Consider the following 22863-nt stretch of genomic DNA (forward strand, 5'->3'; position numbering starts at 1 on the left):
TTTTAAACAAGGTATTCTAAATATGTATCAATTTATACTATAATGATTCATTATATCATCTTCAATATATCCAATGATAAAGAATTTTTATATCCTATTCTAAATCATTCTATTATTTTAGCATTGATAACATTCTCTAATAATTTTCAATTCCATGTTTTTCCCATTATTAGTATCATCAATCTAATATGCATGTATACAAATTGTAATAATTGTTAAACATCCATTAAGCATAGCTATTATCATATCCTTTTTATATGAAACATATTAAATTTGAAGTAAATTTATATTATGGCATTTCATTACATCATCCTGAAATCATCCAATGATATTACATCTTTCTATTCTATTCTGTATAGAATTGTTTATCTTTTATAAAAAGGTTTTTCAACGTCACCTCCATCATCCTCACTTACAGTTTGCATAAAATTTCATATTATCAATCTAGTATATATAAATGCCTTATTATCATTATTATTAATCATTTATTTGACTATAGCTATTATTACTTTGTCTTATACACAGTACTCAAAATTTAACTAATTAACTAGTTCATTTCATCATTGTAAGTGTTAGGTGTTAGCATTTCATCATGAACTGCCGACCTTTCTGATTGATAAGCTCAGTGTCTTAGCCACTGAGCCACCTCGTCCTTTGCCAAATCATAAAATCACTTGAATTAAAGGAATATCGTTGGGATCTTCCACTGACTTCACTGGGAGGCCTCTTAGAGAGTGGAAAACACCGGCTTAAGGCCCCACCCTCTTCAGATCTGATTGTCAACATGTCCCGTTGCCACCAACACTAATACTTCCTTACCTTGGGGTAGGCAACTGAAGGACAGCTGGTCCTTTTCATGGCCTCCAGATACCGTCCCAGATATTTTTTTTAAAAAAAAAAACATTTGCTCCAAACAGCTGGCATCTCCCTTCCTTGCCCAAATCCCTGACTTTTATCCCAGAGAAGACAAGGCTGATGCAAGCTGAAATATAGGCCATTTCGTGAAAACGTGACAACACATTTGTTCTGGCATGAAAAAAAGCCGGCAACTTCCTTCTCACACGGTGGTAGATCCTCTTACACATTCCTGCCGCTTCCAAATTAGGCAGCTTTACTCAAAAGAGCACAGGCAGTCCTCAACTTAACGACAACAACTGTTGCTAAACAAAGCAGGCGTTGGGGGAGTTTTGCCCCATGTGGCAGCTCTCTCTCTCTTTTTTTTTTTTAGCCACGGTGAAGCAAATCGCAACCGTTGTTAAGTGAATTGTGCGGTCATTAAGTGACTCTGGCTCTGCCCACCCGTCCCATGGATTTGACCAGTCAGAAGCCAGCTGGGAAGATGACCAACGGTTATCATGTGACCCTGGGAAAATGCCATAAATACATTGCCTGGATTTTGACCGCATGAACCACAAGGATATCACAAAAGTTGTGAAGTGTGAAAACCAATCGAAAAGTCACTTTTGGGGGAACTTTGAAGGGTCGCTAAACGAAGTGGTTATAAGTTGAGGACTACCTGTAAGGGATAGGTAATTTCCAAGCAAAAGATAACAGTTTTTATCGTCTGACTTAAGCCCAGCCACCAAGCTGCACATCTCCACCTCTCAAGTAAGACACTCTATATTCTTTTTTTCCCCCCTCTTGCAATTTCCTGCTATTCTCACCGAGCTCCCCCACTCCTGTACAGGTTTCAAAGCCAACACCCCAAATGATACACCTGAAGGAAGGGAGGTCTCCTATTCCATCTCCGTTAAAGAAATCAGCCTTGAAAGGAGAAATGACCCCAGCCCAGCTGGGTTCACAACTCGAGCTGTTTACAAACCCCCAAAAGCGCTCCACAAATTCTGTTATTTCAACTCTCTCCAGGTTTGTTTTGGCCAAAAGATTCCCCAGGCCAGCTGAAACAACAAACAACAACAGCCCCTAGGAAGAGTTTCACTTTACAGCCCTCTGGAAAGAAAGCCCCCATCCCACCCAATCCCACCCCACCCCCCAAAAAACAACCCCACCAGATTCCCCCCCCCAAAAAGTGAAACGCTTTAAAAAGCACAGATCCGAGAGCTGCCCTGTCATCCCATAACAGACCTGTTAGTTTTGCAACACCGCAAAACTCAACTCTCTCCTCTCCCCGACTCAACTTTTTCTCTCTCTTTTTTAAGGAAGTTTCCCCAGGGGGAAAACAAAAGTTTGTTTCTGGGCACCTGATTTCCTGTTCCAAAAGATCCCTTTTGTTCGGCTTCTCCCCCTATTAATTTTCACAGCCTGCCAAAGCAACGGGAGAGCAGCGAAGCTACAGGCAGCCAGAAACGCAGGGGTCCCCCCGCGAGTGGGACACAAACAAGTAATCGAACGAACGACAACAACATAAAAAAGAACCAAGCCTACCCAACAATTCTGCACAATTTTTTTTTTCCTGTTTGCTTCACCCCAGATTAACTTCACTGGAAGCTGTAACTCCAGTGCAGCCTATCCTTTTGCAACAAGCTCCACCTTTCTGCAACATGACTGGCCAAACTGGGAAAACTCCACCCTGTTTGCAAAGCTTATAATCCTAATTGGTAAAGGCTAATATCTATTATTTAAAGAACTTTTCCCTTGCTAGCAAGATAGGTTCAGCAGGTTAAGGCAATGCTGAACAGGCTGGTTTCTTAAAGAGACAGTGCAGGAAAACCAGCAGGGCAAAAAAAGAAAAAAGAGGGCAACTTTTATAGGGAAACGGCTGTTCAGAACACACAACGGGCGACACCCATAGGCAAAGCAGGCCGGGCGGAGGGGCAAACGAAAGGAAAAAGACAAGTTAGTGATTGTTTTTGGGGAAACTTCCGTGAAGTTGTTAAGGCGCTTGTGTCAAAGGTGAAGTCACCTGAAATAAACATGTGTGATTTGAAGTCAGCCTGTTATGATGAAGCTGGCTGTTAGGCAAAGTTTTGCACATTGCAAAAAACAAACACACCATATGCAAGGCAATTGATTTACCGCCTCTACTCTTGTTTATTTTAAAAGACAAGATCAACTTTTCCCCATTTTCAAAATTGTGAAGCACCACCCATGCTGTTTTCAACGTCTCTACCCCGGGGGGAGAGGAGGTGTCAACCAGCAAGGTGATTGTTCCTTTCCACTAAAAAAAAATACACTATTTCAAGTTGTTATTTTCCATACAGCTGAGAGAGAGAAAAAAAAAACACAATACAGTCCATCAGGATCTCAGGCATTTACCCGGTTGTAAAACAAGCACATTTTACGACTTTCCTTGTCGCCATTGCTAAGGGAATCACTGCAGCCGTTAAGTGAGCACCACAGTTGTTAAGTGAATCTGGCTTCCCCTGTTCACTTCGCCGGGCAGACGGTCGCAAAAATGTATCATAGGACCCCGGGACACTGCAACGGTCATAATTAAGAGTCAGTTGCTAAGTCTCTGAATTTTGATCACTTGCAATGGTTTTTAAGTGTGATCATGTCACTTTTTCTGTAATCCTGTCACTTCAAGCGGTCATTAAAAGGACTGTTGTAAGCTGAGGACAAACTATAGCTGTGATGGCGAACCGATGGCATGCGGGCCACAGGTGAGTCATCGCCCCAGCTTAGCAGCCCTGTGCATGCACGCGTGCCTCCCGCTGGCCAGCTGAGTTTTGGGTCTCTGCCACTCATGCATGAGAGGGCGTATGCAGGAGACATGTGCACATGCATATGGAGGGAGGGGGGAATGGATGCACACGGGGAGGGGAGTTTGGGGGAAGTCCCCCCTGTGGCCTGTTTTTGGTCCCAGGAGCGCTACTAGGAACGGGGCACAGGTGGTCACGAGTGCATGAGGAGGGGGTGGGGCACGCAGGGGGGTATCGTGCACACTTTCGGCACACAACAACAAAAAGGCAAAGCTCAAATACTGTGGCCACCTAAGGAGAAGGAAAGACTCCCTGGAGAAGAGCTAATGCTGGGAAGGATGGAGGGCAAAAGAAGAAGGGGACAACAGAGAAGGAGGTGACTGGATGGAGCCACCGAAGCAATTGGCGTGAGCTTAAATGGACTCCAGCGGATGGTAGAGGACAGGAAGGCCTGGAGGAATGTTGTCCACGGGGCCGCGATGGATCGGACACGACTTCCCAACTAACAACAACAGCAACAAAGATAATTGGTTGGTTTTTTTCACAGTTGTGAACCAGGGTGAAATTTCAACTTAATGGTGGAGCACACTCAGTGACCTTAATCCAGTCCCATTTCGCGGACTGACTAACCTCCCAAGTTTGTTATAAGGAAGAAAGAGGTAGGAATTATGCCAACAAACATCACCGAGAAAAAAAAGGGTTCTTATTTAAAGGAATCATTCTTAGGAAATAATCATTCGTAAGACAAGCAAAGTCAAAATTTAAGGATTAGTTCACAGCCTTTTAAAACCATTTGGATGTTTTCCATTTCCGGGTACTTTACAATTTTATTAAAAGCATTGCATTCTAGTCTATTAAAAGCATTGTATTCTATTAAAAAGTTACTTCCTGAGAAAGGTGTGAAAACGAAATAAACTGCCTTTTAACCTCAGCGCTGTTTTTCATTTTCATGTTTTAGTTTTAAAAAAAAATTTTTTTTTACAAATGTACAGCAATATTCTAATTGGCTCCACACGGAGCCTACTTTTTTAAAATAACTAAAACGAAAAATGCCTTATTTGTGCAGCTTTTCAGAAGTTTCGACTTTTGTTTGCATCTTCAGTTTGAAGAGAACTCCTAAATGTTACTACATCATCAACACATTAAAAAGGAATCAGATAACTAAAGAAAACAGCTTCCTTAATGGACCTCAATGTCTACTTTTATTGCTTAGGACATAATGAAGGGACATGAATCGCATCCAAAAACTTTTTGGGAGGGAAATGCCTAAGAAACAAAATTAAGCCTGGGAGTTTGGCAGCAAAATAATTGGGAGAAAGACCAAAAAAAATGAGACAATTTGAGTTAGAAAGTTCCATTTGACAGCATGGGAAGGTAAAAATTTAAATGGGTTAAATTTCTTCAGTGATGGTGTCTTAACATGCTTTATCGTATTTCTATGAAGATATGACATATCATGGCATCCGGCCCGCTCAATTCCTGGCAAATAGATGGGGAAGTGACAGATTTTATTTTCCTGGGCTCCAAGATCACCGCAGAGGGGACTGCAGCCAAGAAATTAAAAGACGCTTGCTCTTGGGGAGGAAAGTTATGGCAAATCTAGACAGCATACTAAAAAGCAGAGACATCACCCTGCCAACAAAAGTGTGTATAGTTAAGGCTATGGTTTTCCCAGTTGCAATAGATGGCTGTGAAAGTTGGACCATAAGGAAGGCTGAGCACCAAAGAATTGAGGCCTTTGAACTCTGGTGCTGGAGAAGACTCCTGCGAGTCCCTTGGACTGCTAGGCCATCCAACTGGTCAGTCCTACAGGAGATCAACCCTGACTGCTCTTTAGAAGGCCGGATCCTGAAGAGGAAACTCAAATACTTTGGCCACCTAATGAGAAGGAAGGACTCGCTGGAGAAGAGCCTCATGGTGGGAACGATGGAGGAGAAGGGGACGACAGAGAATGAGGTGGCTGGATGGAGTTAATGAAGCAGTAGGCATGAGCTTAAATGGACTCCAGAAGATGGTAGAGGACAGGAAGGCCTGGAGGAACGTTGTCCATGGGGCTGTGATGGGTCGGACACGACTTTGCAACTAACAACCAATGAAGATACTGCATTTATCTGAAAATAATTCAATTTCCCTTGCACATAATCTACTGTTGAAAGAAATGTCCTTCTGGGTTCAGCTCCAAGTGGGGAAGAAGACACTGCAGACATGGAGGCTGCTTGGAAAGATGGTTTATTGTTGGACAGGGCCACATGGCTTGAGCCCTGTACAGAAAAGGTGATCACATGTTTCAATGTAGGTGGAGAAGAAGAGAAGGGGTGAGGAAGGGGCTTGCTAGTTTTTTTATACCCTGTTTAGACCCACCTCTCTGTTTCCTGTTCCTGTGTAAGAAATGTATTCTGATTGGTTGTCAGACTCCCATGGTGCCATGCAGGGGGCTACTCTCTAGGCTGTTTTGAATCCATAGATGAGTTCTCAGATGCCATGTGGAGAGTTGAGTAAAAGGCCAATCATGCCTTTCTGTAGCTGCTGCTGAAGTCTTTATTATGTAAAGTGGGCTAGTCTGGCTAGTCTTAATGGGCCTATTGACAAAGTGGGGGTGGGCAAGAAGCTACAGGCAACTATTCTGTCTTTTAAAACATGCTTCTTTTCACATCCAGAGAAATATTCTGCCTTTTCAATATTTCCTAGGATATTTCATTTTTCTGGGAGAGGGCTGGATGATAACTTCCCACACTACCTTTAAATATTCATCTTAAATTGACTGAAACTGAAGTAATGCAAGAAGTTTTTGTTTTTTCTCCCATTGGCCTCCACTGCCATGAGTTTGTGTTAAATTCAGGGTCATCTCTTCAGAAACGGCCATTATATTCTTCATAGGAAAACATGACTCGTCTTTCAGGAAATTCTGCCATACTGTAGACTAAAAATATCCAGAAATCTGACATTCATTGCACAATTCCAGTAGCCAAAGATTTCTGACATTGTAAATTAAGGACAGTTTATTTAGTCAAATGTCTTCTTTTATGCATTTGCCAATTTTGTTCTTACTGTTCTGGGAACAATAATTTGGCTCCATCCATTCCTCTTTTTCAGTGAAACTTCCTTTTCAACTGCATTAAAAAAAAAACTTAAGCAAATTAAAGTAGAAGGGGGAACTGGATCGAGTATAGGTTGGGATCAACCCCTCACATCTGTCCTGATGGGCTGAATCAAATCAGAGGGCAATGCCCTTTTGTATGCCACACCTTGCTATTATTCCTTTTATTTTTCATGCAGGATTTGCTTAACTGTGGCAAAATGTGTCGTAAAATCAGGTGTGATTCACTTCACAACGTCATTGCTTAGCAACAGAAATCCTGGTTACTATCGTGGTCGTAAGTTGAGGGCTACCTGTATTTGACCAGGTTTACATTTAGCTTGACCATTGCACAGATAAAAAGACAGGTTAGTTTCAATAAAGAAGATTTGTAGCTCAGAGGGTGGAAGGAGGGTTTCTGGGTGCCCTCTGAGCTTGGTTGTTTTCTTGCAGATGTCTCATTACCACACAAGGTGTCATCATCAGTGCTAGAAGGGAATATGTTTTGCACTGATGATGTTATCTAGTTTGGGTAATGAAATGTCTGCAAGAAAACAACTAAGCTCAGAGAACACCAAGAGCCCTACAGTCGTCTTCTTCTTCCTCCTCCTCCTCCTCCTCTCTGCAAACCCCACTCCCTTCTAGCACTGATGATGTTACCTAGTTGGGTAATGAAACATCTGCAAGAAAACAAACAAGCTCAAGAGAGCATCAAGAGCCCTACAGTTTTCTTCCTCCTCCTCCTCCTCCACTCCACAAACCCCACTTCCTTCTAGCACTGATGATGTTACCTAGTTGGATAATGAAACGTCTGCAAGAAAACAAGCAAGCTCAGAGAGCACCAAAAATCCCACAGTCATCATCTTCTTCTTCCTCCTCCTCTTCCTCTCTGCAAACCCCACTCCCTTCTAGCACTGATGATGTCACCTAGTTGGGTAATGAAACGCTTGCAAGAAAACAAGCAAACTCAGAGAGCACCAAGGAGTCTTTTTTGTCCTCCACCTCCTCTTCCTCTCCACAAACCCCACTTCCTTCTAGCACTGATGATGTTACCTAGTTGGATAATGAAACGTCTGCAAGAAAACAAGCAAGCTCAGAGAGCACCAAAGACCCCACAGTCATCATCATCTTCTTCCTCCTCCTCCTCCTCTTCCTCTCCACAAACCCCACTTCCTTCTAGCACTGATGATGTTACCTAGTTGGATAATGAAACGTCTGCAAGAAAACAAGCAAGCTCAGAGAGCACCAAAGACCCCACAGTCATCATCTTCTTCTTCCTCCTCCTCCTCCTCTTCCTCTCCACAAACCCCACTTCCTTCTAGCACTGATGATGTTACCTAGTTGGATAATGAAACGTCTGCAAGAAAACAAGCAAGCTCAGAGAGCACCAAAGACCCCACAGTCATCATCATCTTCTTCCTCCTCCTCCTCCTCTTCCTCTCCACAAACCCCACTTCCTTCTAGCACTGATGATGTTACCTAGTTGGATAATGAAACGTCTGCAAGAAAACAAGCAAGCTCAGAGAGCACCAAAGACCCCACAGTCATCATCTTCTTCTTCCTCCTCCTCCTCCTCTTCCTCTCCACAAACCCCACTTCCTTCTAGCACTGATGATGTTACCTAGTTGGATAATAAAACGTCTGCAAGAAAACAAGCAAGCTCAGAGAGCACCAAAGACCCCATAGTCATCATCATCATCTTCTTCTTCCTCCTCCTACTCTTCCTCTCTGCAAACCCCACTCCCTTCTAGCACTGATGATGTTACCTAGTTTGGGTAATGAAATGTCTGCAAGGAAACGAGCAATCTCAGAGACCACCAAAGACCCCTTTGCAGGCTAGCTCCTCTGCTATGGAGAAACACCAGGCTGTTTGGTATCCCAGCTCTTAAGTTTGTTTTTCAAAGCACCAACTAAAACTCTTGTCGGTTAACAGAAATCTAACCGGGCAAAGGAATGAGTCTGTTTGCTCTTTAATTTCATTAGCCAGTGGATTCGGAGAACTATGACAAGCAGCAACAGCAGCTGTCTTCTCCCAAATTGTGACACAGATATCTTTATTCCCTTCCTCTCCTTTTGCTCCAGTCAGCTGCTCTTTTGCTTGGAGCAAAGAATGAAGATGCCCCAAGTGGTTTTGGCAGCTGAATGATCAAGGAAGGGACGTTTCCAAAACTGACCTCTTGGTTCTGTACAGATGAAGGAAAAAGGAGATTTAAGAAGGCCGTGCCAAAATCTGGCTGGTATGTTAAGAGCACACTGACATACTGGCAAATGGAATAGAGAGTTTTCTACACTTAAATTTATGAGGAATAAAACTGCTGTAACTGCATCAGAAAATGTAGCTCCTTTTTTCTGGATAAATAAAACAACCACCCACAAGGGCACAGCTGACAAAAACTGCAGCATCAATGCAAAAAGGAGGATGTGTCTCTTACTGTTTTTAAAAGACCCCTTTAAGCAATGTAACTTTTAAAAAAAGCAGTTGATGGCAAACATCACAGAATGTAGAATAACAAGGTTGGAAGGGTTCTTGGAGGTCATCTTGTCCAACCCCCCCCACTCAAGCAGGAGATCCCATAACCGTTCTGGACGAATGGCTGTCCAACCGCTTCTTGAAAGCCTCCAGTGATGGGAGCACCCACAACTTCTGAGGCAAACAAAGCAGAATAATAAGAGTTGGAAAGGACCTTGGAGGTCTTCTAGTCCAATCCCGTGCTCAAGTAGGAAACCCTAGACCAGGGATGGCTAAACTTTTTGTCCGAATCTTAACCCCACACCCATAATGCAATGTGTGCACAATACACACACAAACACCGTGCCCCCCTGTGCATGCACACGTGACACCTCCGAGCACCCGTTTTGGGCCTAGCAAAGGCAACCAAAAATGGGTTGCAGGAGGGGGGCGCTGCACCCCCCCCCCACTCTACACCTCATTTTGGGACTAGCAGGCCTCCCTGAAGCCCTCTGGGACCACAAAAGTGTGCACCACAGCGCCTACACATGCATGCTTCCCCCCCCCCCCCGCCACTATGCATGCACGTGCATCTCCACATGTGCCCCAGCCCCGTACATGCTTGGCAGAAATCAGCTAGCCGGCGGGGGGTATGCTCGCATGAGCAATGGAGCAAAACCTTCTTGCGTGCCTGCAGAGAGGATTCCGCATGCCACCTGCAGCATACCTGCCATAGGTTTGCCATCACGGCCCTATACCATTTCAGACACATAGTTGTCCAATCTCTTCTTAAAACTCCAGTGTTTTCTCCTTAGTTCTACATTGGGTCTCTCCTTAACTAGTTTCCACCCATTGCTTCTTGTTCAGCCTTCAGGTGCTTTTGGAGAATAGCTTTGACTCCCTCTTCTTTGGGGCAACCCCTGAGATATTGGAAGACTGCTATCATGTCTCCCCTGGTGGCGCAGTGGTTAGGGTGCAGTACTGCAGGCCACTTCAGCTGACTGTTATCTGCAGTTCAGCGGTTCAAATCTCACCGGCTCAAGGTTGACTCAGCCTTCCATCCTTCCGAGGTAGGTGAAATGAGGACCCAGACTGTTGGGGGCAATATGCTGATTCTGTAAACCGCTTAGAGAAGGCTGAAAGCCCTATGAAGCGGTATATAAGTCTAACTGCTATTGCTATTCTTTCCATTAAACAAGACATACCATATTGTTCGGAGGATAAGACGCACCACGGTCTTGAAGAGGCAAACAACAACAAAAGTTTTTGCACTCTGCAAATCTCCAAAAGCGGCTTGTTTTTTTCAAAAATGGACCCATTCTCCCCCCCCCCCAAAAGGCATGAGTAGCCTTTAGGGGGTTTGAAGAGTACTCCTGGGGGAAGGCAAAAACGAGCAAAATACGGCCAGTTTTTCACAAAAATGGGCCCGTTTTTCATTTAAAAAAGGGCATGGATAGCCTTTGGGAAGCTTATTGAGTGCTCCTGGGGGTTGGGGGGGGGGGGAATTGAGCAAAGATCGGCCCGGTTTTTGCCCGTTTTCTGCTGTCCCCAACCCCCAGGAGCTCTCTGAAAGCCTCCTAAAAGCTATGCACAGCCATTTTAATGAAGGGGGGGGGGGTTCGGGAGGGAAAAAATGCTGTATTCAGTGTATAAGATGCACCCAGATTTTCAGCCTCTTTTTTGAAGGAAAAGGGTGCGTCTTATACTCCGAAAAATACGGTAATTCTTCATTCTGCCCTCCCCAGCTGCAAATAGAACACCTGAGTATCACTTCTTAAGCCTCTCACCGAAAAGCCTTTGAAACTTTCTTTAAAAGTATTTTTTGGGTGATTTATTTTCAAATCTAGATCTGGTTTCCAGCCTTGCCAACACTTGGGTCTTTTTTCAATGGAGATATCAACCTTCCTGACATTTTCTTGACTATGAATCAAGTTAGATGCATTGCCTCTACAAAAACTCCACATCCCTCAGTCAAAAGAGCCCTTGGGTCTTATGCATTTTCACTGCTCTCATACTACAGGAAATCCTGGATGACTTCTAGGGATCTATTCTATCCTAAAAAAAATGTCCAGGAGGATAGCATGAGATCTCTCACTTTTCTTGGGCAACCATTGTTTGAATCTATATATATCTGACTTGCCCAATTCTCTGTCTCTCTACAGTAGTGGCCAAAATTGTGGAAACCTTTTAGGAAAAGTGTATTTTCTAAAACTAGCTAATAACACCACTTTTTTTTGGGGGGGGGAGTAGTACCATAAAATTATATATCAATGGAAAGATAATTGAATAAAGAATGTAATGCAATAACTTTTATGAAGGATTTGCTATTAGAATAGCAGTTATAAAGAAGAAAAGTGAAATGAGATATACAAAAATTATCACGTCAGTTAATATTTAGTTGGGTAAACTTTAGCGTGAATTACGGCCTTACAATGTCTTCCCATGGAGTAAACCAAGTATTTTAGTTCTGCAGCTGTTATAATGTGAAACCAAGATTGAATGATTGCTTCTATTAACTTTGTTTTATTGCTGGGTCGCTTCTGACTAACAAGTTTCTTTAGTCGGCTCCATAGATTTTCAATTGGGGAGTTAAGGGCTGGACTATTCCCAGGCCATTCCAGCAGTGGAATGTGATTATCTTGAACTCCCTCCCCCCCTAAAAAAAAGTGGTGTTATTAGCCATCAAACCTCAAAAATACATTTTCCCAAAAGGTTTCCACAAGTTTGGCCACTACTGTATGTACCATCTGCTCTGAATATTTGTTATACACTTTTAGCCTTACATATGTTCATTTTTAAAAGCTTGTTTCTATCAGTGCCGTCCGCGTGACCATAATAAAGGCTTGATTTGAAGCAAGGTTTAAGAAGATTAGATTAGATCTCCACCTCAGAGTCAATTTCACCAAAATTTGGGCTGTTGCAAATATTAACTTGTCTTATAGAGCAATCTGACAAGAGAAAACATCCTGAATTAGATTTAGAGTCAATTTACAGCTGCTCCTTGTCATGATGCAAGGAAAAATATACATTATAGCTATGTAAGGTACAGGTGAAACTCGAAAAATTGTCTAGGTTACATTCTTAGCTTTGGTCTTTCAAGAAACACGGTCATTTTAAATGGCATTCATAAAAGTTCTTACAAGTGCAAGATAATTTTTTAGGCCTCACAACTTAATAAAGAGAATTTGTTTTGCAATCTCACAGAATAAGGTGAGGAAAATCATTTAAAAACAAAGCTAAACAGGTCTCAGTGCCACATCAGTGTTCGCAATCCTTGGGTATCATGAAATTTCGAACTATTTTATCCAACACAGCAGCCTGAAAGTAAGAGGGATGACAGCCAATACTGTTCAAATATAACACTCAAGAAACTCAAAACTATTCCAAATATTTCTTGATCTGTAAAAACAACACTTATTAGATTAGAGAATGTTCTGCTGAACTGCAACCATTTAAATCAATTTTAAAAGTTCAAGGCAAGAAATATTAATCATCTTGTAAACACAGATCTAGCATGACATATTCATTTAACAGAATAGCAGAGTTGGAAAGGCCCTTGGAGGTCCTCTAGTCCAACCCCCTGCACAAGCAGGAGACCCAGTACTATTTCAGACAAATGGCTCTCCAAGTGTTGTAGCACCCACAACTTCTGGTGATAAGCTGTTCCACTGATTAATTGTTCTGTCAGGAAATTTCTCTCTAGTTCTACCTTCGTTCACACCTTGATTGGTTTCCATCCGTTGCTTCCATCCGAGCCGAGGTGGCGCAGTGGTTAAATGCAGCACTGCAGGCTACTTCAGCTGACTACAGTTCTGCAGTTCGGCTGTTCAAATCTCACCGGCTCAGGGTTGACTCAGCCTTCCATCCTTCCGAGGTGGGTAAAATGAGGACCCGGATTGCTGTTGGGGGCAATATGCTGACTCTGTAAACCGCTTAGAGAGGGCTGAAAGCCCTATGAAGCGGTATATAAGTCTAATTGCTATTGCTATTGCTATTGCTGCTTCTCCTGCCTTCAAGATGCTTTGGAGAACAGGTTGACCCCCTCTCCTTTGTGGCAGCCCCATAGATATTGGGACCTGACATATGCCAGGTCAATCCTATTTACTTTTACTTTGCTAGCAGTATTAAAAACTGAATTTTAACCCTAAGAGACAATTACTTGCTTTAAAAAAAAATCAAATGCATATATTGAACGAATTTTAAGCAGTTTCAATTCAGTAGAGTATTTCGTTTTTTTAAATTATAGAAACTGGAAACAGTTATTATTATTATGCTCCAGGTTATCATACCATGAGAGGACAAAGTACTGTAAGATATGATCAACCAACCAAAAACAAATCAGAATTATTTTTTGTTTCTCTACCTTTTAAAAAGAGGGCATAAGCATAATTTAGCGGAAAACAGCTCTAACCTATTCCCAACTTCCCATTTCCTCTTCTCAAACCAGCTACTTACCCAGGAAGAAAAATAAATGGAAGGCAAACATTTACCTGCTTTTTCAACAAACAACAGCATTAAATTTTTTAAAAATCCAGAAATGAAACCGTGCACCTCCTATGTTGTTCCCTTTGACTTCCAACTTGCTAGTTTTCGTCACCGAGAAAGCAGATAAAACCAGCAAGATCATGGTGACCCATAAAATAGAATAAAAATAAAATTGCTTCCTCAAGATGCATGAACCCAGCTATCAAATAACAAAGCAGCTTATTAAGCCGCTTCAGAATAATAATAAAAATATCTCATTACACTGTTATTTTGTCAACACAGGAGCAACTGATGTCTAAATCCAACTGATTGTTTTAATTAAGTGATGCTTCATCTACTACTGATTTGGCATCTCAACATGAGATTTTTTGAAGTGCTCCTTTTCCATAAACATGTGTTCCCTTTGCCAAGCTAAGACAAGAGATGGCAAAAATCCAGGTAAACATCTCTTTAAAAACGACAACACTCCAGTAGAGCAATAAGAACATCTTACAATGCCTCCTGACACGAATGACCTGAGAATAGTATTGAAAGATAATCCTTTGGGAAAAAAATCTCCTGAAAATACAATTAAGTGTGGATCACACTTGGACTACACATTAGACAAATAGCTTCCTGTAAAGGTAAAGGTTCCCCTTGCACGTATGTGTTAGTCGTTCCTGACTCTAGGGGGCGGTGCTACTCTCCATTTCAAAGCTGAAGAGCCAGCGCTGTCCGAAGATGTCTCTCTCCGTGGTCATGACTCAACGCCGAAGGCAGACGGAAAGCTGTTCCCTTCCCACCAAAGGTGGTTCCCATTTTTCTACTTGCATTTTTACGTGCTTTCGAACTGCTAGGTTGGCAGAAGCTGGGACAAGTAATGGGACCTCACCCCATTATGCAGCACTAGGGATTTGAACCGGTGACCTTTCTGATCGACGAGCTCAGCGTCTTAGCCACTGAGCCATCGCATCCCTATTGTGCTCAGTAGCATAACACAATTATGTGCACCAGCCATCCCAGAGTCTTCAGCAAACCTCTTGTGGTACTTTTGTGTTGTGTTACCTCTAGCAAGTAAAGGGAAATGAAGTACCCTCTTCTCCTTCTACTCTCCCACTGGGCCTCTCCGGATTTTGAGAGCTAAAAGAGGGCAAATGAAAGAAGTGTGGCAATCCCAATCGAAAAGCAACTTTTCCAGGCCTCCCATAATTTAGACTGTCACTCGGGACAAAGAATCTGATCTATGTTTGGATGTCCCAATTAAGGTTCCACTGCAGAAATAGAGAGAGACAAGAGCAAATGCTTACATGGGAAATTAAGAGATTTCTTAATATGCCAAACGTGGATTTGAATCCACATGAGCTCCAAATCCAGATACTTCTAACCGTGACATCCAAAAATCACAATCACACCTTCTTTTTAAAAAATGGTGAATGAAACTTAAAACTGTTAGTATTTTTTCAATTACCAGGAACGCAGTGGCTCGGTGACTAAGACGCTGAGCTTGTTGATCAGAAAGGTCGGCAGTTCGGCGGTTCGAATCTTAGTGTCGCGTAACGGAGTGAGCTCCCGTTACTTGTCCCAGCTTCTGCCAACCTAGCAGTTCGAAAGTAGTTAAAAATGCAAGTAGAAAAACAGGGACCACTTTGGTGGGAAGGTAGCAGTGTTCCATGCGGCGTTCAGCGTTTAGTCATGCCGGCCACATGACCATGGAGACTTCTTCGGACAGCGTTGGCTCTTCGACTTTGAAACGGAGATGAGTACTGGCCCCTAGAGTTGGGAACAACTAGAACATTTATTACCTTTATTTTTCAAATGTTAACTCATGTAAAAGTTTGTCTCATACCACTTGTCCAAAATGGTATAGGGTTTCCTGCCTGAGTTGGGGATTGGACTAGAAGACCAATGGGACGTGAGATGAAGAGAACATTGGTCGCAAATTAAGAGGTGATAAATTACAAAAATGGTTTGAGATGAAGTTTGGAAATCACTTTTTAAAATACTTTTCTTCTTTACTTTATTCTTACTTTCTTTTTTCCTTTGCATGTTTTACTTGTCTTTTAGTTTGCATTGGTTTTTCACCATTGCAACTATCATCATTAATACATTCATTTAAAAAGAAACATCAGGAAGTCAACAATGCAGGTTGCTTTGAGTTCCCACCTGCTTTCGTTTCTGAAAGGCAGAATCCTCCAGACTTTTGTCTGAAGCCCACAAAGTTGTGAAATAACCAATGTATATGTAGCACTTTAGGAGCGATTCCGAACAAGTGGCTTCAGGAGAACAGGAGGACATGTCTGTAATTCTTTTTTTAAAAATGCATGTTTTATTGGGATGCTGGAAGACTTCTATATGCTTCAATGCACCTTTCCAGAATAAAATCTATATACCCAGACTTTCAGCCTGACGACAAAATAGCAAACAATAATCATTTTTGACACTAAAATGGCAATGCTCAAAGTACATGCTTTGTTTCGATGCTTTGTTGAAAAGACACAATCGGCTACTTTGCACAAGCTATACATTATACTTCCACACTCACAATGGCTGGATTCATACAATATACTAAGCCTAAATCAAACTCATTACAGGCTTAGTGCAGTGTGTGAATTGAGACATTGTCTGCTGTTAACACTGTTAAGTCCCACAGAGAAAAAAACAACAACAAATATAGACTTTTGCATATTACCTGATGGCCTTCAAATGTTATGTAAATATAAACTAGCCTGTTTCTAAGGTACCTTAAAACCTTATTGTCCCAAAAGATCATCATAAACACCTTCAACAGCATAGTCAAAAATAAATCTCTCAAGATATGATTCAAAAAATAACACAGACATAGTTCTTTCCATGAAGTCTGCAAATCCCAAACATACCTAAAAAGAAATACATAAAAAATAAAATAGGAATTAGAATAGAGCTGGAAGGGACCTTGGGGGGGGGGGGGGTCTTCCAGTCAAGCCCCCTGCTCAAGCAGGAGAGCCTATAACATTTCAGACAAGTGATTGTTCAGTCTCTTCTTAAAAACCTTCAGTGATGAAGCATCTGCAACTTCTGAAGACAAAAACTATTATACTGGTTAATTTTCTTTAGTGTTAGGAAGTTTATCCTTAATCCTTGGTTGCCTCTTTCCTTGGTTAGTTTCCATCCATTGTTTCTTGTCCTGCCTTCTGGTGCTTCGTTTCAAAGCCGAAGATGTCTCTGTGGTCATGTGGCCGGCATGACTAAAAGTGGCACAGAACGCTGTTACCTTCCCATCAAAGGTGGTCCCTATTTTTCTACTTGCACTTTTACATACTTTCGAACTGCTAGGTTGGCAGAAACTGGGACAAGTTAACAGGTGCTCGCTCCGTTACGCGGCGCTAGGGATTCGAACCACCGAACTGCCGACCTTTCTGATCTTAGCCACTGAAGAGGCCCCTGAGGTTGAATTTAGCCAACCTCCAGGGCCTCTCCCAGTTCTAGACTTCTATGAAAGAGGACAAACAGATACTACAACAGGGCCTAAAATGTTGCCCTTAGGAATCACACGCCCTGCCTGGACAGGTGAAGTTGCTCCTTGCAAACAAAACTCTCCATCACATCCATGGCTAAGTGCTTCACGGATGTTAGTCACCTGATTGACTCATCTGCTCCCAGGGCAGGGCAGCTGAGGACAACAACAACTTATTTAAGATTCAGTTCACTTCCGTCACCTTGTTTATTAGTTGGGGACCGAGTGTTGCATCCTCTGTCCCTTCCCAAATCACATCTGAGTTAGTGCCCTTAAAAAAAAACACAACCTCTTCTTTCCTTCCCCACTTTTGTAACAAGGAATGGCCACTTTTGGAAGGTTGAAAGGAGTAGCCAAGGATGGCAACCTTCTTGCCTCTTCATCGGGCTGCGGACTGCCATCCTCTGGTTCTTTTCAACCTTTATGGAAGCAACCGTCCCTTATCATAGAGACACCTGCAGCCTCAATGCTGCTTGCAGAGCCCTCTGAAAACAATGGGGCTTTCTCTCATACAATTTTTCAGATTGCAAAAGAGAGAAAAGTTTCAAAGTTTAATAACATTTGTATGCCGCCCAATCCCGCAGGACTCCTGATGGTTCTGGTTCACCTTGGCCCTCGGTTGGGTTTTCACCATCTTCAAAGTTCAGAGACGTCCCTTCCCAGCCCTGGAGGAAGCTATTATGGGATGGGAAGAGTTCGCTTCTCTGCACGATTTCCCATTTCAACCTTCAATTTCCCTGTCTTTTCTTCCAGCTTTATTTATCAGTACTGAACTCCAACCATAACTTCGTCCAGGAAAACCGAAGCAAAACCAACTCATCCCACGGAGTGGGTGAATTTCACAGGTGCAACTCCACCCCTCTCTCTCTCCTTCCCACTTCCTTCAGACTCGGTTTTGATCAGGAAAAACAAAAGAAGACCTCACTTAGCCTTATATGAAGAGTCTTTCAGAACAGCTCAATCCAAAACAGCCCCCTCCCCATATAAACATTTCCCCCATTGGCGATGTGTGCAGGCCACATGACAACTTATATCCCCTTATCTTTTTCCTTGCCTGGACTCTGACATATCTGTAGGCAATTGATTTCTCCCCTTGCACAAGTTTCTAAAGGTCAACAACTCACAAAACTTCCTCAAGGGGAAGAATCAGCTTTACTATGTCACAAGCTGTATTTACTACAACCGGGCCTTGGTTTCAATCAATCAATCAGAATAGAGCTGGAAGGGACCTTGGAGGCCTTCTAGTCCAACCCCCTGCTCAAGCAGGAGACCCTATACCACTTCAGACAAGAGGTTGGTCAGTCTCTTCTTTAAACCCTCTGTGTGATGGGAGCATCCAGAATTTCCGAAGGGGCTTTGCACAACATCCCAATTAAACCAATCCCAACCGATTCTTGCTCCCTTCTGAATGCACAAAACCGAAATAACACACCAAGGGTCTTTAGCAGCTACAACTAGTTTACTGCAATGTTAGAAAGTTTTCCCCCTTCCCCAGCCCAAACCGTTTCACTCACTCTTGCTTGCGCCGAAAACACCATCTCTAGCCAAGTGGCTCAGCAGGATTTTAGGCGGATCCTAGTAAGATGCTCCCCACCTCCAGATTTAATTGCATTTATGGGGTACAAGAGGGGAAAGAGAGCCTGGGCTTCCCCCCTTAGGTTTGTGTGTGTGTGTGTGTGTGTGCCTTTTCTCCGGAGAGGGCAATGCAGACCACTGCCCCCCCCCCCAAAAAAACCCTTCCTTACTCTCTGCAAGGAAGGGGGAAGAGAGTTGGGTCAATGTTTGGGCATGCACGTGTAGGAGAAACCGCGAATGTCGGCTTGTTTAAGCTCGTGCATGCAAGGGGGAGGGTAGAGGGGCGTGCGGGAGGAGGGGCGTGTTGGAAAGTGGGGGCTGTGAAAAGGAGAAAGTGAAAGGACATGGGGGAAAAAGGGGGGTTCCCAAGGCCCGTCTTGGAATGAACCGGGGGGGGGGGCGCAGACAAGGAAACTAGCAAGGAAGACCTCGCTCCGCGCAGGCGCTCTCGGCTCACCTGACGTTGCCGCCGCGGAGGGAGGGAGGGAAGGAGGTAGGAAGGGCTTGGTGGTCTCGCGCCGCGCAAGCCGCCGCTCTTCTCCGCGTCTCCGCTCCAACTGCTCCCCCGCCGCGCAGCTCTTCCTATTTCCCTTCCTGCTCTCCTCAAGCCCCGCCCCTCCCGAAAGAAACGACGCGGGCGGGCGCTGATTGGCGGGAGTCGAGCGGGCGGGCGAAAGCGGACACGTGCTGCCCGGGAGAAGGCGGCGCCGTCGCCTCCTGGTCTCCCTTCTCTTTTTCTTTTCTTTTCCTTTCCTTTTTTCTCTTTTCCTTTCCTTTCTTCCTTCTTCCCTTCCCTTCCTTCTATTTTTTCCTTCTCTTTTCCTTTCCTTTCTTTTCTTTCTATCTTCCCTTCCCTTCTATCTTTCCTTTTCTTTCCTTCTATCTTCCCTTCCCTACTATCTTCCCTTTCCTTCCCTTCTGTCTTCCCTTTCCTTCCCTTCTGTCTTTCCTTCCATTTCCCTTCCTTCTATCTTCCCTTCTTTCCCTTTCCTTCTATCTTTCCTTTTCTTTCTTTCTTTCTTTCTTTCTTTCTTTCTTTCTTTCTTTTGCAAAAGAAAGGATGCAATGGTGAGCTTCTGGAGGGTAGAAGGGTGGGGAGGATCAGATGTCCATGCAGACTTGCTGAAGGAAAAAGGATGCTGAAGGGACGTTGCAAGGGTGGGAGAGCTATGCAACACCAACCCTGCGAGGTAGGGTTGGGGTCCTGGATGAATTGTGCTGTGACCACCAGCATCTGCGCTGATCTAAACGATGGGAGTTGTATTCCTACCCAATCTGGGAATTGGCTGAGCAGACGGAGAGAAGGAAGCTGGGATGGGACTGAATAAGCCACTTCTGGCTGGGAACCGAAACTAACAAGAAGAAGAGAGGGTGACTTGAATGAGCGTGTGAATCCTTGCACCTTCTTGTAAGCCCAGAAAGTGTTTCCTACAGAGAGGCTTTAATGAAGCACCGTCTGCTTCATGCTTTTGATCTTAGCCAATTCCGAGTGAAAGTTGGACCCTAATGAAAGCTGAGCGCCAAAGAATTGAGGCCTTTGAACTCTGGTGCTGGAGAAGACTCCTGCGAGTCCCTTGGACTGCAAGGCCATCTAACCGGTCAGTCCTAGAGGAGATCAACCCTGGCTGCTCTTTAGAAGGCCAGATCCTGAAGATGAAACACAAATACTTTGGCCACCTAATGAGAAGGAAGGACTCCCTGGAAAAGAGCCTCATGCTGGGAACGATGGGCAAAAGAAGAAGGGGACAGCAGAGAATGAGGTGGCTGGATGGAGTCACCAAAGCAGTCGGTGTGAGCTTAAATGGACTCCAGAGGATGGTAGAGGACAGGAAGACCTGGAGAAACGTCCATGGGGTCACAATGGGTCGCACAACAAAAGATAGGAGGATCCCCGCAATGCACAAAGAAAGCTATTCCTCATCGTTTACAAATCACGCATGGCTTGCTCCACACAATACAGCCAGCCCAAAGGAAAAGCTAAATGTTTTTGCAGACAAAGTTGGCCAAAGTTACGTTTTGTTTGCCAAGTTGTTGTTTTTAGGATGCCTCCTTTATCGGCAAACTAAACATTCTAAACTCAGTTTGGCAGTTGTGCAATTAAGGCGACTGAACACTTCAGAATATTGATGGTGTTTTTGCCCTTTATATAACCCCAGTGATCAAGCATTTAAGCTGCCTTCCTAGGTGATGGCACTTGCTGGAGAATTGCAAATCCTTCAGATGCTCGCCTTTAAGCATTCGGATTTGATTCAGTTCATGATGCCTTTTAACTTGCTGCCGAACAAGTCCTTGAATTTGATGAGGCCTTCTGAATAGAGATGCACAGGATTAGAGGATAATCCCTTGAAAATTACTATTTATGATTGTGGTTTAATAGTTGGCCACCCCGTTGTAAACAAGCCACTCTTTTTTCCCCCCACAGAGGTGTTTTACATGCCTCAAACACAAGACCAGGGGTTGTACGATGGGGCAAAACTCACTTAACAATGCTTTTTAATTGAAAATTTTAGAAAAAAAACCTTTACAAATGTTTACCTCCCCCCCCCCCGCCCTCCCCACCCAAACCCCACCACCCCCACCCCCTGACTTCCCAGAACCAATACAGGGTATAAATCTTTAACAAAGATATTCTAAAATAAACTTAAAGAAAGTTAGTATCATCTTTCATTTGAGCTTTAACTCCTCTTTGCTAGGCTAACTCTAAACAGATATCATTCCTTGTTTCTTCAGTCATAAACTATCTGGAATTTCTTAGTCCCATATTTATTTTGAGTATAGCCAATCCATCTTCTCCACTCCAGTTTATATCTCTCATTTGAGTGATCTTTAAGATATGCCGATATTTTAGCCATCTCTGCTAGGTTTGTTACTTTTAATGTCCATTCTTGAATAGTAGGCAAATCTTCCTTCTTCCAGTATTGCGCCACCAGCAGTCTTGCTGCCATTATTAAATGCAAAATCAAGTTAGTCTCTGCTTAATAAATTTCTCACGTAGCAACATAAATGTTAGGCTCAATTGTGGTCATAAATTGAGGACTACCTGCTTTCCTCGTTAAGTAGCCACAACTGAAGCCAGCCATTTGGTCATTAAAGAAAGAGAAACCGCAACTGTGCTTATGGCCTTATTTAAGCTTCTCTTTGCTTTAGAGACCTGCAAAGGTGGTGATTGCAAAAATTGGTCGCGCAATTACTTTCTTTCATTACCTTCATAATGAAGCGTGAAGAGTTGCTAAACAAGGACTTCCTGTAGACAAAATCAGGGTTGCTCAAATTTTCAATGGTTGAGATTTTGAAGTGACATTCTCAAGCAGAGAAGGCCAAGTTGACTGGCTTTATGTAATGATTTTCCCTATGTTAATTTGAGGCTCAGGTCTATCATCATTGCTGGCTTTTGTAGAAGTCATCAAACATAATAGCAATAGCAATAGCAGGTAGACTTATATACCGCTTCATAGGGCTTTCAGCCCTCTAAGCAGTTTACAGAGTCAGCATATTGCCCCCAACAACAATCCGGGTCCTCATTTTACCCCCCTCGGAAGGATGGAAGGCTGAGTCAACCCTGAGCCTGGTGGGATTTGAACAGCCAAACTGCAGAACTGCAGTCAGCTGAAGTAGCCTGCAGTGCTGCATTTAACCACTGTGCCACCTCGGTGCCAAAGAGACAGGAATTCTTACAGCATCGCTTTCCAAAATTGCCATATATATATATATATATATGCAATTTTATATATATATATATATATATATATATATATATATATATATATATATATATATATATATATATATATATATGCAATTTTATCAGCCTGATCTCTCTCTGCATACATTAGTAATAGTTGTTGCATAGGATTTTCACGTGGCTTACCTGCCCACATTAAGCAAGAGGAAAACAGAGGCTGGCCTTCTAAAAGGGGGAATACGGTGCATTGCATTTATTTATTATTTATTAAATTTATACACTGCCCATCTCGCTCTCAAGCAACTCTCTTTTTGTTTATGAAATATTTTTTATTGTTTTATATCATACATTTCCTTTCTATGTTGAGCAGTGCGTTCTCTAGGCGTCCAAGGTGTTAACATACAAACATCTTCATCACCATTATAATAGTATACATGTAAACAAATATGCGGTAATATATAAACAAGTATGCAATAACGTCAATCATATTATCTTCCATTATAGTATCGATTACATAACCGT

The 22863-nt window shown here is 43.0% G+C and overlaps 1 protein-coding gene across 3 annotated transcripts in view; it reads right to left on the reverse strand.

Moving 5' to 3' along the window:
• Positions 1–2470, reverse strand: part of ZFAND6 (zinc finger AN1-type containing 6) — a 48524-nt gene extending 46054 nt beyond the window's left edge. For all 3 annotated transcript variants that reach the window (XM_014072423.2, XM_087704279.1, XM_087704278.1), the window contains exon 1: positions 2386–2470. The gene's annotated coding sequence lies outside the window, so the exon portion shown is untranslated. The remainder of the gene's footprint in view (positions 1–2385) is intronic.
• Between the last annotated feature and the right edge of the window lie 20393 nt (positions 2471–22863).

The sequence above is a fragment of the Thamnophis sirtalis genome, unplaced genomic scaffold (assembly GCF_051295495.1).
Source record: "Thamnophis sirtalis isolate CommonGarterSnake01/CBP01778 unplaced genomic scaffold, rThaSir2_p1.2 scaffold_2, whole genome shotgun sequence".
NCBI lineage: Eukaryota > Metazoa > Chordata > Lepidosauria > Squamata > Natricidae > Thamnophis > Thamnophis sirtalis.